The following is an 18,169-nucleotide window of genomic DNA, read 5'->3' on the forward strand; positions in this document are numbered from 1 at the left end:
CTGTACCTCAGTCCTCTGTGCCTCAGTCTTCTTCATCTTCAGTTTCTTTTGCTACTAGCTCTTCTCCTACTGTACTGAATACATTGTCTCCCGTTTTAGTGTCGGATTCCCCTATGGCTCGTCAACGATTAGCTGACAACGTTTCTGGTCTTTTGTCACCTTTCTTTGGGTCCCTTAGTTTTTCTCCTGCCTCGTCTCGAAGGCAATCTCGCAGTAAAATTCCGGATTCCAAAGAACAGATTAAGTTAGATTCTCTCACTCGGAATTGGATCATGAGTGGTGCACAGTATAGTGTACGTGATATTTTATATACTTTCCTTCAATGGAATCCGCCCACGCAGGGATATGTCTTTAATGTTATGTGTAATACTCTTATTAAAGCATGGGGAGATATGGATTTGGATGTACCTCCTCAAGGTTTGTTCGTGATACAGGATCAATTTGATAAAGGACTTATTGTGGGTCCCGATGTAGAGCATGCTGTCCAGACACTTGTTACTTTTCGGTCTTCCTTTTTCTCTCAAGCCTCTCTTGAACCTGATCCTGCAGTTCGGCGTAAAATAAAACAATATCCTATGCGAGAAGTTCCTCCAATATGGAGAGAAGCAGTTGCACAGGCAGGTAATGTTCCGGGTGTCCCTGCTCATTTTCAGCGTATATGGGTACATGATCCTTGGAAAAGATCGGAAGTATTGGCGCTTAACCTCTACCGCGCTACCGCGTTTTCCCGCTGTGCGCTGGAATTTCAAAAATGCGCTGTTTATGACAAAGCCAGCTCGTCATCCGCGTAGCGCAGGTAACGCCCATGACGAGCTGGCTTTGTCATCAGCGCTGAAGGGGTTAAACAGTCTTTACCGGACCCTCGTAAGAATCCTGCTGGGTATTATAAAGAGTTGTCCCAGACTGTTGATGCGTGTATCATGAATTTGGCAGATATTGATTTGTTGATGGGATATGTAGTCCCACAAGCATTATGGGCTAAAATTCGTAGGGAAGACCACGATCAAGCTTTAGGTGGTGATTGGGCTGCTATAACAGCCGCAGATGCAGGACAAATAGGTGGTGCTAAGCCCGATGATTTAATTACGGAATTACCTGGTAAAATAATAGCTCTTATAAAAACGATGATGCCTGCTGTATGCGTTAATTGGGATAAGTTAGCGGCGTGTAAACAAAAGACGGATGAAAGTGTCTCCGATTTCTTTACCCGTTTCGAAGAAACTTTCATCGACCATAGTGGTCAAGATATGAGTACTGAAGGTGGACAGCGATTATTCGTGGATAAATTTGTATTTAATTTACTTCCAGAATTGTCTCACAAATTGAAACAATCAGAGAGTTCATGGGCCGTTTCATCGACTGCCCAGATATTAGCTACTGCTCAGTATTATGAGAATAGGGATAAGGAAGAAAAGGATAAAGTGGAGAAAAAGACTAAGGAATTGAAAACAAAGATTCTTTTGCAACAAGCTTATCCCCCTCGTTCTGGTCAGCCCCAATCACAACAGCCTCCACAGTTTCAGAGATTGTTACAGAAACCTACACCGTCTGTTCCACGGTCTTTGTTAGGTCCTAATCAATGCGCCTATTGTAAAGAGGAAGGTCATTTTAAAGTTAATTGTCCGGTTTTACTACAACGCACTGGTGGACAATATGTGCCACGAGGTGGTGGTGGTTTTCAGTCAGCACCTAGGGGTAGAGGGCGAGGTGCGTTGTCTCAGGGACAGCGTTCCTTACCCCCGCAGAATACTATGAATTATTTTGATCAACAGAATTCTCAGTCTACGCAATATTATAATGACGATTATTGTGCAGAGAGTGAAAGTCTCGATTTTCACAATGACTAGGACAGCCATAGACAAAGCAAGGGAGTCGTATCAGTTCCAGTGGATCAGAATGGACCTTATGTTGATGTTGTAGCATTAGGTGTTACAGAACCATTTCTTTTGGATACTGGTGCAATGAGAAGTTCTATTATGCATTCCAAACTCCCTGGGGCACCTTTGTCTGGCTTGATGAATGTTTCCGTAGGATTCTCTGGCGCCCCAGTTAGTAACCCTGTTTCCTGTCCTTTGCCTGTTTCCATTGGTCTGTATGATTTAGAAGCTCCACTTCTTTTGACGACTGGTTGCGGAGAGAATTTACTGGGTTTGGATTTATTGAAATGCTTGCATGCCACATTGTATTGTTCCCCTTCTGGTGTACATCTTGCTTTAGGTGATAGATTGACTTCTCCGATGTATGTATCTAAAGATCAACTACCACTCGAATTGCGTTCGCTTCCTGCTACGGTTTGGGCTACGGGTCCGAATGATGTTTGTCTACTCCAAATTCCGCCTTATGTGATCACTGTTAAGCCTGATGTTAAGCTGCCTCGCATTCCTCAATATAAGATCTCTAATGATGGCGAAAGAGCTTTGTTGGCCATTGTTTATGATTTAGTTCAAAAGGGTGTTGTCGAAGAGACAAGAGGAAATGTTTGCAATAGTCCTGTTCTGCCTGTTCTTAAGCGTACTGATCCTTCTAAGCCACCTGTGTACTGTTTTGTGATTGATCTTCGAGAGGTCAACAAAATTGTTGTCCCTCAGTTTCCTGTTGTCCCGGACATTACCGCTCTGCTCACTATGATTCCTGCTTTGGCAGCTTAGTTTTCGGTTAGTGATCTAAAAAATGCTTTCTTTAGCATTCCTATTGCTGAGGAAAGTAGGGATCTCTTTGGTTTCTCTCTCGGTGGCCGAAGCTTCCGATTCAAACGTGCTCCTCAAGGCTATTGTGAGAGTCCCTCCATCTATAGTCAGGCTTTGAAATCTCAGCTTGACACTTTGTCTTTGCCTCCTGGTGCTACTCTTATCCAGTATGTGGATGATTTGTTAGTGGCTGCCGATTCAGAAGATGTCTGTAAAAATTTGACTGTGTTACTTCTGCAACATTTATCTGATTTACACCATAAGGTGTCACCTTCCAAGTTACAATATTGTCACCAAGAGGTTACCTATTTAGGTCATCTTTTGTCGAAGGAGGGAAGGCGATTGACCCCAGAACGTATTCATGCATTTGCACGTATGTCTGTACCATCCACACAAAGAGAGGTGCGTGCTTTCTTAGGCATTACCTCTTATTGTAGACAATGGATCCCAAATTTTTCCCTATTGGCTAAACCTTTGTTAGCACTCACTTTGAAAGACACGCCCCAGCCTCTACCTTGGACTGATGAATGTCAGAAGAGTTTTTCTGATTTACGAGCTGCGTTGTGTTCTGCTCCTGTGTTAGGTACTCCAGATTATAGTAAGCCTTTCACACTCTATGTTCATGAATGAGAAGGTTGTGCATTATCAGTCTTGACACAACAATTTGGAGACAAACAAAGGCCATGCGCCTATTTTTCGGCTACATTGGATCCAGTAGCAAAGGCATTACCTAGTTGTCTCAGAGCAACAGCAGCAGCAGCAGCGATTTCCATTCGTCAATCTGCTGGATTGGTGTTGGATCACACTCTTTATGTTATGGTGTCACATGCAGTGGATACCCTGTTGAACAGAACAAAGACGCAACATTTAACGAGTGCCCGTTTGTCTGGATATGAGTTAACACTTTTAGCTAGCCACATACACATCAAGCGATGTAATGTCCTAAATCCAGCAACATTGTTACCTGTTTTAGATGAGAAAGATACACAGGAACGACATGATTGTTTTCTTCGCACAGAAGAAGAAACTAAAGGCCGAGTAGATTTGAAAGACACACCACTTGTGGATCCAGATGGGATCCTGTGGGTAGATGGGTCTTGCTTTAAGCTTCCAAATGGTGAGACGACAGCAGCCTATGCTGTTACTACTTTGCATACAGTAGTAGAAACTGCACGCATTACACAGAATTCAGCGCAGGCTGCAGAGTTAATTGCATTAACAAGAGTGTGTGTGTTGGCGAAAGGGAAAAGAGTGACTGTTTATGCAGACAGCCAATACGCTTTTGGCGTTGCTCATAGTTTCGGCCATTTGTGGAAGGAAAGAGGATTCTTTACCTCCCACGGCACTAAAATACAGCATGGTCAGTTGGTAACTGACCTTCTTGAATAACTTGCCTTGCCTCTTCAAGTAGCGATTGTGAAGTGCAGTGCACATAAAAGGATTACTGATGATGTGGGTCGAGGGAATGCGTTTGCGGATGAGGTAGCGAAAGAGACAGCGAAAGATGTTAAAAGTCACATGTATGTTGCAGGCCCTGCAAGATGGGTCGTAGAAGGAGGTATGTGTGAAGATACAGTAGAAAGTGTGAAAATGATTCAGAAGGAAGCAACTGAGAAAGAATTGAGTAAGTGGAGAGAGAGTACGGGAATGTTGGACGCGACGGGATGTTGGACGGAATTGTCAGAGCACCAGCGGTGGCTGTTACCAGACGCATATGTACTACCTGTAGTTATTATGGCGCATGGTCCAGCTCATATTAATGCAAGGGGTATATGTAAACTTCTGGCTCCAGTATGGCAGAATGAAGGTATTCCCAAATGTGCAGAGAATGTGGTGAAGCATTGTATTGTCTGTTTGATGCACAATCCAGGAAAGGGAACACCAACTCCAGCAGGTCATTTTGCTCCCCCTAAGTATCCTTTTGAGGTGTTGCAAATAGATTACATTCATATGGAACGTTCCAACAACCTCAAATATGTCCTGGTGGTGGTTTGTGCCTTTTCGAGATAGATAGAGGCCTACCCCCTAAAGGACAATACTGCTTTATCCACTGCTAAAGTCCTCCTGAAGGAATTCCTCCCGAGGTTTGGTTTGCCACGCATTGTCTGGAGTGACAATGGGAGTGAATTTGTAGGCCTAATTATGCAGAAGGTGTGTATGGGTCTTGGTATCAGACAGAAATTCCATGCAGCAAACCACCCTCAGTCAGCGGGTTTGGTAGAGTGTTATAATGGCACTCTCAAGCTCAAGTTAGCAAAGATTCAGGCCAGCACAGGCCTTTCTTGGCCTGATGCCTTGCCTTTGGCACTTCTCTCAACAAGAACGACGGTTCATTCTCGTTTGGGACTTAGTCCATACGAGATTATTTTTGGACGCCCAGCTAATGTTTGGGGAGTCCCTCGACCAAAGAAATATTCTGATGTTCCATATCCATTGTTGGTTGATAATTTGCATGACCTCACCACTAAATTACGTGTTAATCATCAACAGGTCCAAAACGCTTTGCCGGAGGCTTCCTCAGATCCAGGGCACCCCATCCAACCTGGGGACTGGGTCTGCCTGAAGAATTTTCAGAGGAAAAAGAATTTGGAACCTCGTTGGGGGCCGCCGAAACAAGTGTTGTTGACAACGCGTACAGCCGTGAAGGTCGTGGGGAAGAAAAACTGGATTCATGGCGTGCACTGCAAGAAGGTACCCTTGCCTTTACCCTAGGACCAGTGGGTTCGAGAAGGCATAGGTGATCACGAAACTGAGAAAGTACCCAGATTTGTACCATTCAGTAGTGCACGCCTGGACTGGACAAATTCTGAAAAGGAAGATGACGATGTGCTACAGGAATCTGTACCTCTGCACCTGCGACTGAACACGTCAGATCCAGAGACCTTGTTCAAAGATCAAACGATACCTGGCAAGACACGGTACAACCTGAGGCCAAGGTTGACCACAAATACTTGAACTTTGTGTTTTTCTTTTTGCCGGTTATAATTTTGCTGTTTATTAAAAGACATTCCTTTTCCACTATCCATCAAGTTGCAGGGTCACGGTAGGATTCTTAGGCTGTGACCTGAATAGTGGCTAGGTCAACAGGACTTGCAGTGTCATAGGACGGCTAATAATCACAGCCAAGTGATCTAGGAAGATTATCGTGAGCAGCGCCCTTAGAGTAATGGATAACGAAGTGGAAGGGAGTGATATTAAGATGATGAAAAGAAATCATTATAAGAAATTACTGTTTAGTTGTTGTGGCGTAGCATTATGCATTTTAGTATGTTTATGTAGTTTATTAGCTTGTGTAGGATGGATTGTCCACATTATGCAGCCAACACCTGCTCCTACTTCTGTTTCTTTGATTTCCTCTTCTACTATTTCTCCACACAAATTCTATGCACTCCCAGACCATGAGCAAATGAGGAGAACAGAATATCTTAATAACTCGTTTATCCAGTTGTTGCATCAGCATCAATTGGTGATCAATACTACTGACTGTTGGGTCTGTGGGCTCATGCCCCATAATACAGAAAGAGGGATGCCGTACCTAGTTCTCCCATTTTCAAATGAAGGTTCTGCTTGGGCTTATCTGGCTATGTTTTCTAATGCATACCAGAATCAACTTCGATATCCTCCTGGTGGGACATATAATGGTGGAGTAGATTTCAGCCACAGTCCTTTGATAAAGGGTATAGTGACTATGGCAAAAATTGCTGACATTAGTAAGATTCCCATCGATGAGAAGCGAGCATATGATGGTTGGAATGTGACTCGTTATATCACTAGCCTCACTGATAAGATTAAACAGAGAAGATCTTCACCGATTTGGACTATACCTCATAAAGGTAATTTGTGTTTACAAATAAATGGCCAGAATACTAAGATCAAACAGGAAAAGAGTAATTGTTCCCATACATACGTTTATACACCCTTGGTTTTTTCACCGTTGGTACCATCTCAAGGTACATATTTTATCTGCCACGACAGAGCCTATACATGGCTTCCCGCCTATTTCTCGGGAACATGTTATATAGCTTTCCTTCTTCCTCCAACATATACTGCTCCTGCAGATCATCATAGAAAGAGATATGGTAGCGGGGTTATTGATTCTGAAGACACAGCTGGACAAGAAGGAGGAGATTTTCTGAAAGGGTTTCTCCCCTTTTGGGGTCCAATAGTTAATAGCAGAAACATCAGACGTTTAGTCCGTGTGGTCGATGCTACCATAAATGTAACCTCTGGAGCATTGAATAATCTGACAGCTGAACTTCAGGCGGATCGTCTTATGACTTTACAAAATCGAATGTTTTTAGATATTGTTCTTGCAGATAGAGGAGGAGTCTGTAAATTAATCGGGTCTAGTTGCTGTGTTTACGTTCCCGATAATGCCCCTACAGTATACCAAGCCATTTCTAAGCTACATGTAATTTCCGAGTTCATTCATCAGGACACCGGAGATTGGTCTGTGATGGGATGGTTTTGGGGACTACTGTCCACATGGGGATGGAAAGTGTCAACTTTCCTTGGAGCGATTCTAGCGATCATCTTTTCTTGTTGCCTCTGTTTACAGTGTGGCCCAGCCATCTGTGGACTTTGTGCCACTGTATGCGTTCCAAAACCAGTGTCACAGAAAACAGAGAATATTAGAATGATGTTACAGCAATAACTCAATGACCTCATAACCATTGACTTCGACTCAGACTAACATGAGTCCTTCGTGCCTTGCCTGAGTATGGCAAAAGGAGGGACTGAGGTGCCGTGGTTTTCGACTCCGTTTTGTATCTAGCCGCCATTTTGTGTTCAGCCGCCACCATTTTGTGTTGCCTCACTCAGGCAGCACGGCGAACGCAGTGTTTTTGCTTCTTTAGCTGCTACGTGTCCCTTCTGTTAAAAAGTAACCCCTTGTCCTTGTTTGTAAAACCGATGTCAGGGCCTGGCTGAGTTCGTTAATCTATGTCTAGACTGATTAATCCTTGCTTTACTCCACTGTTTGAGTCCCACCATTCTTTCTGACTTTATCTTATTTGACTGGCCTTCGCTATTCTCTTCGTGTATTCTCTTGTTACATAAACTCTCCTTTGAAGCATACGAACATGTTCTACCACCTGCAAATTGAATTACAGGCACTAGTGTTGATTAACTTGAGGGGAGGAGAGCACACGGGGTCTGAAAGGAAGGTGTGTTTTGGACATTCGATAGCTTGTTTTCGAACTATTCCTATTCGTTGGTTTTGTATGTTTTGGGAGTGGGCATTGTAAACTTATGACCTATAAGAGATTGTGAGCCACGGAGTTAAGTGGCAGTCTCCTAAGAACTTACCTCTGTTGTACTTCTTGAACAACTGTGCTTGGCTGCAGCTAATAAACTGATTTTCTACGCCCAACAGAGTGTCTCGTGTCTCTGTCTGACAAGGCAGGTGAACCCGGAGATATTAGGCGTGCCCTGCGCCGCCTGGCCCATAAGGCCCGGTTCTCCAACTTTCTTAAGTAATGCACGAAGCAAGCTGAATTTCCTGTAATAAATGATAGAAATATTGTCTGCAACACAGGCACATACATATTTCATTCGGAATTGCACAATTTAATAAAGTAGGGGAGCTGGGATTTATATATAATTATCCTGTTGGGCTACGTCAGAGGCATATAACTTTGTGTATAAACTGTTTCTCCCCCAATTCCACCTGTAAACTTTAGCACCACTGTTGTGAACTGAGAGCCTGTAGCATCCCATGTACCTAAAGTGAAGTCATGCCAGAAAACAAAAGGCTAGGTGGAGCCCATGGATTCACGTGAGGACATTGCTGGATCCTTACTTTATTCATTCTGTTCACACTATGTGCCTTCTCTGACACCATGGGGAAGGAAAGTCCGGGCTCAGCTGAAACCCTAACCAGGGACCTATAAAACATACATTTAACTACAGAGACAGCTCTGTTTTACCAGCACCAATTTAAAGATTAAAGAGGCCACACTGTCAGTGAGCAGCACGTACAGGCAGCACAGCAGGGTCAATGGCAGGGTGAGCAAGTGACACCAGAGAGGCATGTGACGGTGGGGGCTACGGGTGAGCATGCGAGACACTGATTGTCATTGCATGCCCTTTTCATGCTTTTCCCGGAAGATGCGGGCCCCGAGGAATTACAACATGCAGAAATGGTGTTGATTCCATGCCAGCTGATTTCCAAGGGGGGAATGGAATGGCCTGGCGGGCCATAAGTGGCCCACGGGCCGTACTTTGAGTACCGCCGCTCTAGCAGATGCCCAGTGACACCAGGAGCATTCCATCCTGGGACCTTATGACATCACCAGTAATGGGTACGAGGTGCAGTCTGACCAAGACCACTCTAGTCAGCCGACGACGTCACAACAGGTGACCGGAAGCTCTCATTTTCACTTGTTTTCTTTTAACAACGTTCTTGGCACCTCACAATGAAAGATGTGCAGAGCAAATGAACATTATATGAATTGTTGGGACGCTGCGAATCCCCCCGTGGCCTGCTCAATATAAATGCATGTAGTCCGCGTTGTGACTCGTCATGCTGCTAAATCTGCCGCTACATTCACACCAATTAACAATTTGACTTGCGATACTTTCCCGGTGTATATTCTCACTTTAATGTTCACACTGTGCATGCTTTTACGTAAAACAGGCGCCACCATGGTCATAAAAGGCAAGTTTCCAGACAGTGTTCCTGAAAGCCATCTCGGATATCTATGTGATTGTTGTATATCACAAAGTACATCCGCTCCCCCTTACCCGCAGAGGCCAATTTACCCCTCCTTATGAGCCCTGACTTAAAACAGGTTAAAACAGTGCAATAGGTCACGCTAATGCAAGTTTTTAAAAGTGACTGCGCGCTGCAAATACAAAAAAACAATGCGGCCCCCATGGCTAAAGCTGCTGCACCACCAGTGTTCTTTACATTAATTTGACAAAGAGTTCTCCGAAAGGGCAAATACAAGCAATACTCTAAGGAAACAAGTAAGAGATCCAGTCTTGATGGGAGGTTACAAAAGAAGACAGGGCGGTACCAAGGAGGGACTAAGAAGCCTCATATTGAATTGGAAGCCAGCATTTACCAAGGACAATGCGACCAGCCAATTAAAAATATGGGCGGAGAGAGGGCGTGGCTTCCACAGCACTTCCACATCTAACTCTACTACAGCATGCCTCGCAGAGCAAACAGCGCATGCACTGCAACGCTAGGCTCGACCTAAAAAGTGTCCAGCACAGAAGCAGCTTAGGAAAGTGAAACAGAGAAGAGGTAATCAGTGCTGCGTGCAAGTGGCTAACAAAAATGTATATGTCCCACGAAATAACAACAAAATGTTGCTACAGTCACAAAACAATGTGCTCTTGAGTTTAGCACATAGGCTGACAGGGGAGTTCTGAGTGATATCAAATTAAAAAGAGGAAAGTTTACCATCTGGAACCCTGAGATAAAAAGCATTGTCATTACTCACTTTTTATCGTTGGGCCCGATTCACAATCATTCATTTACATGTCTAATTCTTTTTTTTTAAAGATATTTTTACTACCTTTTTTTTATTTCACAATACACAGATTTGCTTTGTTCAGATATACAATAACATATGCATTCCTATATCTGTGCTTCGTATCACATGTCTAAACTTTAAACATTATCCCCATGCCAGAGATACAGGTTAGGAGCATTCCTTGGGCAATACAGTTCTCTCCTTGAGGTTCAACACGCTTTACCGATCTTCATCGCCTTGGGGGTCTTCCTCATCGCACCTAGTCCAATTGCCCATATATCAACATCTTAATATATTATGTCAAATATTCTCTGCCTGCTTGATTGACCCCCTCTTACGGTGGGAGTTCATACAGTGGGAACCTTAATGCCATGGTTAACCCATCCTAGTCGCTGGAAGTTAGCACCTGGGGGAGGGGCTTAAGCAGGGGGTGCAACTAGACCCAAACTTCGGGGGGGGGCGCTACACTCCAAACTGTAGTCTTCATACACGAAGAGATAATTGCTTATGCTGGCTCCTTTCACTCTTCTGGTGCACTTCATAGCAAGGGAGGGCCTATTCTGGGTTATATTTGGTCAGTGATACACCAAGGGCTACTGGAGTGAGCTATACATTATTTGCAGGCATTATTGGTTTTCCTGAATGAGTTTCAAAAGACTGATAGGAAAATTCTGCATTTTATACACATTGGGCCAGCTGACCTATCAACATGAGAGCATACATGAGGCATGGGGTGGACACATGTTGAGGCTATTATAGATTACAGCAACACACGTTATGGGGTTCCAAAGAGTCTCACATACAGCTACAGACTGTCGAAAACTCTGCCGTTCAACTAATGTTTGCACTGAAAGAGTGGCACATTTTGCCAGATTGAAACACAGGAGGTCTATCGGTAAACTAGATGGTCAACAGTCAAGGTGTTACAGTCATGGGCTGGAGACAGCAGTGCTCTGACTGAGCACCAAGACAGGAGCAGAAATATTCTGGTGACAGCAGATAGTAAGTGCTCTACAGTCAGCGCAAGGAATGGATCTATATGCCAGAAGATGTACAAGACTGGAAGGTCAGTGTAGTCCATGATTTATAAGGCAGCTGAGCATCCAAACTCCTGCAGCAAGCAGTCACACAGGGCCACTCCACCATGGCGAACTCCATAAAGACTCGGCAATGTCCCCGTCATGAATACAGAAGCATTAGAAACAAGCTGCAGCAAGAAGACATTGAAATAAAGATTCCATCCCACAAAAGATGATAACAGTCTGCCATGATGCTGCCCAAGGATCCGTGAACAGACACTACAGAATTAGCTGCAATAGGTGGGAAAGCAAGTGCCACCAGTCTACAAGCATGGCCCCACAATTAGGCTGAAATTTGGACTCGTGAGGCAGATGTATGTTGAGGTGTCACCTGTAGATCAAATGACACCGCTACCAAACACTGATTCTGAGCAACAATATGCCTCTAACGAGATTTCTGCAACCCCCTGGTGGAATAGTCTATAACAGAGGTCCTTGACCTTTACTATTGTGAGAGCCACTTCTGATCAATGAAAAACATCCCGAGCTACACCCTAATATGGATTAAATAAGAGTACATGAATGACAAGCAACTTACATTCTACCTATTTAGGTCATTGAAGTCCTGATGCAGCGGACACCCACACCAATGTCACAAGAGCTGTATCCGGAAAGTTTACCTGTGAGGTTCCCAAAAACAGTTTTGTCTCTAGGTTCTTACTTGTGAGCCACCTCTGAGTGGCGAGTGCCTCACTGGGATTAGTGGTCTTTCTCATACAATACTTTGGATGACACTGCTCTAATTATGTAAGCTAGGACCCAAAAAATACCACTCATCTAAATAATTGTGCTGAAGTCTATTGGATGTTGACCAGAGACAGGCCGAGACTTAATGACTGAAGAATAAGAATTATTAATGGCATGAACAGTATAGGTTTTGTAGGCAAGGGTTTTATATGCCATAGGGTAAAATGCCCATGTACTCCGGGGGACACTCACAATGAAAACACAAAAGATTTTAACATATACATAACATTTTTAACTATGACCTTTAACTAAGTAAACATCTACATAGCTATGTCTCCATTCCCATGTCCATAGGAATACCTATGAACTAATAAAGAAAGATAAATTAATGAATTAGAAGATTAATTTAGGAAATTCGGTACTTTGAAAGACACAGGACGAGAGAAATACAGACAGAGAAGAAAGAAAGGAGAAGAGAAGGAAAGAAAAGAAAAGAAAAGAAAAAAACAGGGAATGTAATAATGGAGCAAAATACAAAAAGAAAACAACAGGAATGGAACTTAGAAGAAGAACAAATGTGAGGACGGAAGGGAAGGCGGCAGTAAAGAAAGATTTATGGTGAGAATAGTAACAGTAAAGAATGAGAGCAAGAAAGGAAAGAATCTGCGATAGAAAGGAATGAAAAATTAAAGACGCAAGAATGCAAAGTGACCTGATTAAGCAAAGGGACAAAGGTGAGAAGGAAAGGAAAGAAGGGAAGAAAGAAAGAAAGAATCAATGAAATAGTGAAAGCGAAAATGAAGCAAACATGTAACAAAAGAGAGAAAGAAAAGAGAGCTGGGGTGAAGGAGAGACTGAAAAAAGAAACACAGAAACAAACAAGGAGAGGATAGGAAGAGACAGAAAGAAGACCTAGAAAGGAGGACGAAGAAACAAACAAAGGAAAAGAATGAGAATGAAGATAGAAACAATGGAGGAAAGAAACAGAAAGGAGGGAAGATAGCAAGGCACAAATGAAGAAAGAATGAAATAAAGAAGTCACAGAAATAATAGAAAAGGAGATCAAATAATGTTCTAGGTTATTGGTACTCAGGCGTCTTACCGTGCAGCAGCTCAAAATTGTTTATTTAACAAGAGGGTGGGCTGTATGCTGCATCCCCGACGCCGTACCTTTTGGAAGCCTCACAAAACCAGGTGTAAGTGTTTAAAGTGCATCATCAGAAGAAGGGCTGCCACATACTCCTGAACTCCTCTGACAAGAAAGCTACTCCAGGATAGCCTGCAAGCTACTGGTAAACTGAGAGCAACCGGTTGGAAAGCCCTGGTCTAGGGTAGCAAAAGCTAGTCCCATTCTTTCTTTGAGTGCCAAAAAACAAAAACCTTCAAAACAACACTGAAACTCTACATGTTAAAAGGGTGGAGGAGTGTGGTAAATGAATGATGCACAGTACACTGTGTAAGTTAAGATCCTTTATTGCAAGTTCCTTCCAAGTCAGGTAGACAGGTCAAGATCAGAAGTAAACCCCGCCAGGAGCCAGCTGTTAGCAGCTCAGCCTGAGATGACCAACTGCCACAGTAAGTTAGAGAGAGGCACTGTGAGCCAGAGGGACACCCAGGCATTCTATGATGTCACAGATATCATAGTACAGTCAATGCAGAGAAGAACAGTGGAGAGGACATTTACTACACATCCTCTTCCCTTATGGAATACGAACAGGATAAAGAAACGAAAAGCAAAATACCTCAAATGCAAAATCAGCAGGAAAGTACAAAATTGAGATGAACCAAAAGTAATAATGTACGACATGAGATGACGTTAGCATGAGGTATGATTAGCAGAGAAATGAACAAAGAAAACTACATTATATCACTATATGCCTCATCCCCCTCCCTTAACGAAACAGCAAGGTTTCGAAAAAAACAAGACAAACAGCTAAGTTAGCTGATAACACTCATAACCTCTCCACACATGGGTACACCACAGGGTAAACACCCTAGAAGCAAAAATGAGTGTAGTCTGGGAGAGACACAATAGGGGTAAGATTCACTTAAGATAAACCAAGAGAGCAAACCCCTTTCACAAGAATTCACCAAAGAAAAAACAACTACCCCTGATAAGGATATGCTGACACTAAACGTATGATAAATTCACAGCTCAAAATCTTACCAATATGAAACCCTGGCCAGGAGTTGCAAGAAGGTAGACTTCGACCAGAACATAGTGCACAAACAGACTCCACCAAAAGCAGGGGACAGCGCAGAGTAAGGGGACAGCGCAGAATATGGAGAATGGACTACCCACAAACACTCAACCTCCCCTGAAAAGGGTACACCGAAGGATAGTAATCCTGGGAATGAAAATGGGCGTTAACTACCCGGAAAGACTCAACCTCCCCTGAAAAGGGTACACCACAGGGTAAGGAAAATAACCCTGGGACGAAAGATGGGGCATGGACTACCCGCAAACACCCAACCTCCCCTAATAAAGGGTACACCGCAGGGTAAGGAAAATAACCCTGGTACGAAAGATGGTGCATGGACTACCCACAAACACCCAACCTCCCCTAAAAAAAGGGTACACTGCAGGACAGTAAACCTGGGAAGAAAAATGGGGCATGGACTACCCGCAAATACCAAACCTCCCCTGAAAAGGGTACACCACAGGGTAAGTACAATAACCCTGGGACAAAAGATGGGGCATGGACTACCCGTAAACACTCAACCTCAAAGGGTACACCGCAGGACAGTGATCCTGAGAATAAACATGGGCATGGACTACCCGCAAATACCCAACCTCCCCTAAAAAGGGTACACCACAGGGTAAGGACAATAACCCTGGGAAGAAAAATGAGGCATGGAATTCCCCCAAACAGCCAAGCTCCCCTGAAAAGGGTACACAGCAGGAAAGTAATCCTGGTAACCAAAAATGGGAATGGACTACCCGCTAGCAGACAGACAACCTCCTCTAAGCAGGGTACGCCATAAGACACAACATCCCCCTAGAGGCAAAATAGAGGAATGACCTCACACATGCACACAACAATGGGGCATGTGCTACCCCCAAGGACACAAAGGGTAGGCTTCAGAATACCAACCCTGACCATATGGATGGACATTGAGAACCCAACAAGCCGAAACTACGACATCACCAACCCGGATACACACTTGCCAAAAGAGCACCACACAATTTGCCATATTAAAACACACACACCACTTTCCATAACAAGACTGTGAAATAATATGCAGTGATAAGTTAACTGCTACGCAAATAGGAAAATAACATTAGCTCCGGTGAGCGACTTCTCACCCGGGATCCTCGTAGACTGCACCAGGTGTTGATAAGGATCGAATGTATAACGCGACGTAGTTAAGACTTGAGAAAAGCTGAAAACTTGCAGTGTTCAAATGATGAATCAAACCATGAGATTGAAAAGTCATGTAATCCTTGTGAACCATCCATACTCGAATGAGACACATATCTGGTCTTTCATTTGCAGAACATCCTTTTCCCAGCTCAAAAACACTTTCGTAGCACCAAAAGTATTTCTCCACACCAGTCAGACTGAATCCGGCACGGTGAATCCAAACAAAATGGCGGCACGCCGTCACGTCTATGCTGGATGGTTCGCAGCAAAGGCGTGCTGAACAACGTCGCAAAGCAGCAGCAACAAGCTGTGGCAGAGGCTCAGACGTCAAAGAAGAAAGAAGCCGGCACCACGAGACCGGTAAGGTTGTGTGCGTAGAAAGTGTTTGCGCGCAAGAGCTCGTGACTTCTTTAGAAATACGGCGGTTCAACTGCCACGAGGAAAACATTTTTATCGTGAGTGCACAACAACAAACAAAAGTGCGCCCACTGACCGGTAAAACATCCAGCTTCCTTCCCACTCTGGATAGTGTCCTCAAGTTCGACATATGCCTTGTCAATACCCAAATGCTTCACGCAAGTAGAATCGCTTTCGCACACAAACAAAACTCGACGTCTCCTTGCCACATCCGAGGTGCAGGGACCGAGCGTAGGCTTAAACAAAATGTCACTCAAGTAAGTGCCCGTTTCTACAAACAAGGCAGACACAAGCAGAGTAGGCAGAGGCTGCTGTAAATTTTCTCAGAATCCAAAAACGTCTAGGTTGCAGGTTGAAGGCTGTCTATAGACAAACGAACTTCAAAGTAAAAACACGCGCCCAGGGTGCAGGCTGTCCGGGTGGAAGACACTGGTGGGGTCAGCTGGGCGTTACTTTTTAGCTTAAGTATAATTTCCAAATGCCTTTAGTTCCTTTTCTTATAGTAGCTTCCTCAGGTCACACGTAGGTTCATCCTCTTCAAATTGTCGCCAAGTTGTGGTAAATGAATGATGCAGAGTCCACTGTGTAAGTTAAGATCCTTTATTGCAAGTTCCTTCCAAGCCAGGTAGACAGGTCAAGATCAGAAGTAAACCCCACCAGGAGCCAGCTGTTAGTAGCTCAGCCTGAGATGACCAACTGCCACAGTAAGTTAGAGAGAGGCACTGTGAGCCAGAGGGACACCCAGGCATTCTATGATGTCACAGATATCATAGTACAGTTTATCCAGAGAAGAACAGTGGAGAGGACATTTACTACAAGGAGCAGCCAGGATAATCAGTTATGAGTTTGTGGCAGTCAGCAAACTCCTCTTCCTGCTGTTACTCCTCCTCCATGCACAAGGATTACGTAGCCCAAATGTAATGTTAACATTGCCTCATCTATTTTGGGAAACATGTTACATGTATTCAAGACTTACCCATATTGTGGGTGTGTAATGAAAAACTTATGTTTGGTCATAATCCATAAAACAGCAATCAATTATGCAATACTGCAGAAAGCCATTACCACTTCAAGTCCTCAACGTTAGATTAAAGAAATATAACGAAGGCAGCTAAACATGTACGAATCCCACAGCCCACAGAAAAGCTATTTATTTAGACAATCACAATGGATCCTATTCTTATGCCTGTCAGGATTTCACAAAGTGATTTCTGGCAGCCATAAGCCCTTTTACAGGTGTAGAGATGTCAGCCACGAGCAGAGATCTCCGCACCTATAAATCACGCTCAAGTGTGGATTTGTGGTATTCTTGGGATTTCAAGGGATGGTTAGCTTGGTTTGTGAGCATTCACAAACTTCTTAAATTTTCTTGTACAGCCTGGAAAGGGTCCTATTTTTACTCCAGTCAAAGGATGACGTAATTCCTGTTCTAAGGTGGGAAAGGGAAATCACCCCTAAATTTGGTGGGGGTGTAAAAGAAGCTACCCAAGAAGAAAATATATTCCTAGTGGATTCTTTTCCACTTGTGCGGGGTTCTCCACCACAGAATGTATATGTTTATTGTATGTTTGTAAATTTATATAGCGCACCTGTGAGAGTATCCAAGTGCTGTCCATGAGCATGGGGAGATTGTGAATTGCCCAGAATTACAGGATGTTGCACCAACACCAAGACTGGAACCGGATCCCCAGCTCCCGAGTCGGCAGCTCTGGCCGCTGTACCACATTCTGTCAAAAAGTATCTACACTTGAACAGAGATGTATATCTCTACCTGTAGATTTACTAGTATTGTTGTGAATCGGCCATAATAATGCATGCACATTCGCTTTACTAAACAAACATAGAAAAGATACATATTTAGACGAAACAGAAATGTACTGAACGTTATATACTTGTACTTGGTCATTGTCATTCAGGTAACAAAAAGTTTTCAAGAGCTTATACAAAGAGAGAATGGGTATGGATTTCAACACTTTAAGCACATATTGCAAGTGTACTGAAATAAATCAGTACTCTTTAATGAAAAAAACACAGCTAAATAAAAACTTATATGGATTTTGAATGCCTGTCATAACCACACAACACAACTGTGCATTATTATTGTCTAGTGCTGTGATTCTACTTTTTTTTTTAATAAAAACACCTTAACTGATGCGCTTTGGTATTTTAGAGACATTTCTTTAGGTGTTATTTTCTATAGCTGTTGGAGCCTTACCTTTAATGAAACCTTTACTTTTCTCGTCTAACGACTATATAATTTTGAACTCAGAATGCTTTCTAAAACATATTATGCTGATTTCATTGTTAATGCCAAGTGTTCTGATATGAATTTTGTGATAGTCTTTCTTCCTTCTGAGACTGTCAGTCAGTCATAAAACTTTTATTCAGTTACCATAATTTTTTGTAGCCATAAAAAGTACATATAACATATAAATAATACAATGTAGAAC

This window comes from Lissotriton helveticus, chromosome 1_1 (genome assembly GCF_964261635.1).
Source record: "Lissotriton helveticus chromosome 1_1, aLisHel1.1, whole genome shotgun sequence".
NCBI classification, from domain to species: domain Eukaryota; kingdom Metazoa; phylum Chordata; class Amphibia; order Caudata; family Salamandridae; genus Lissotriton; species Lissotriton helveticus.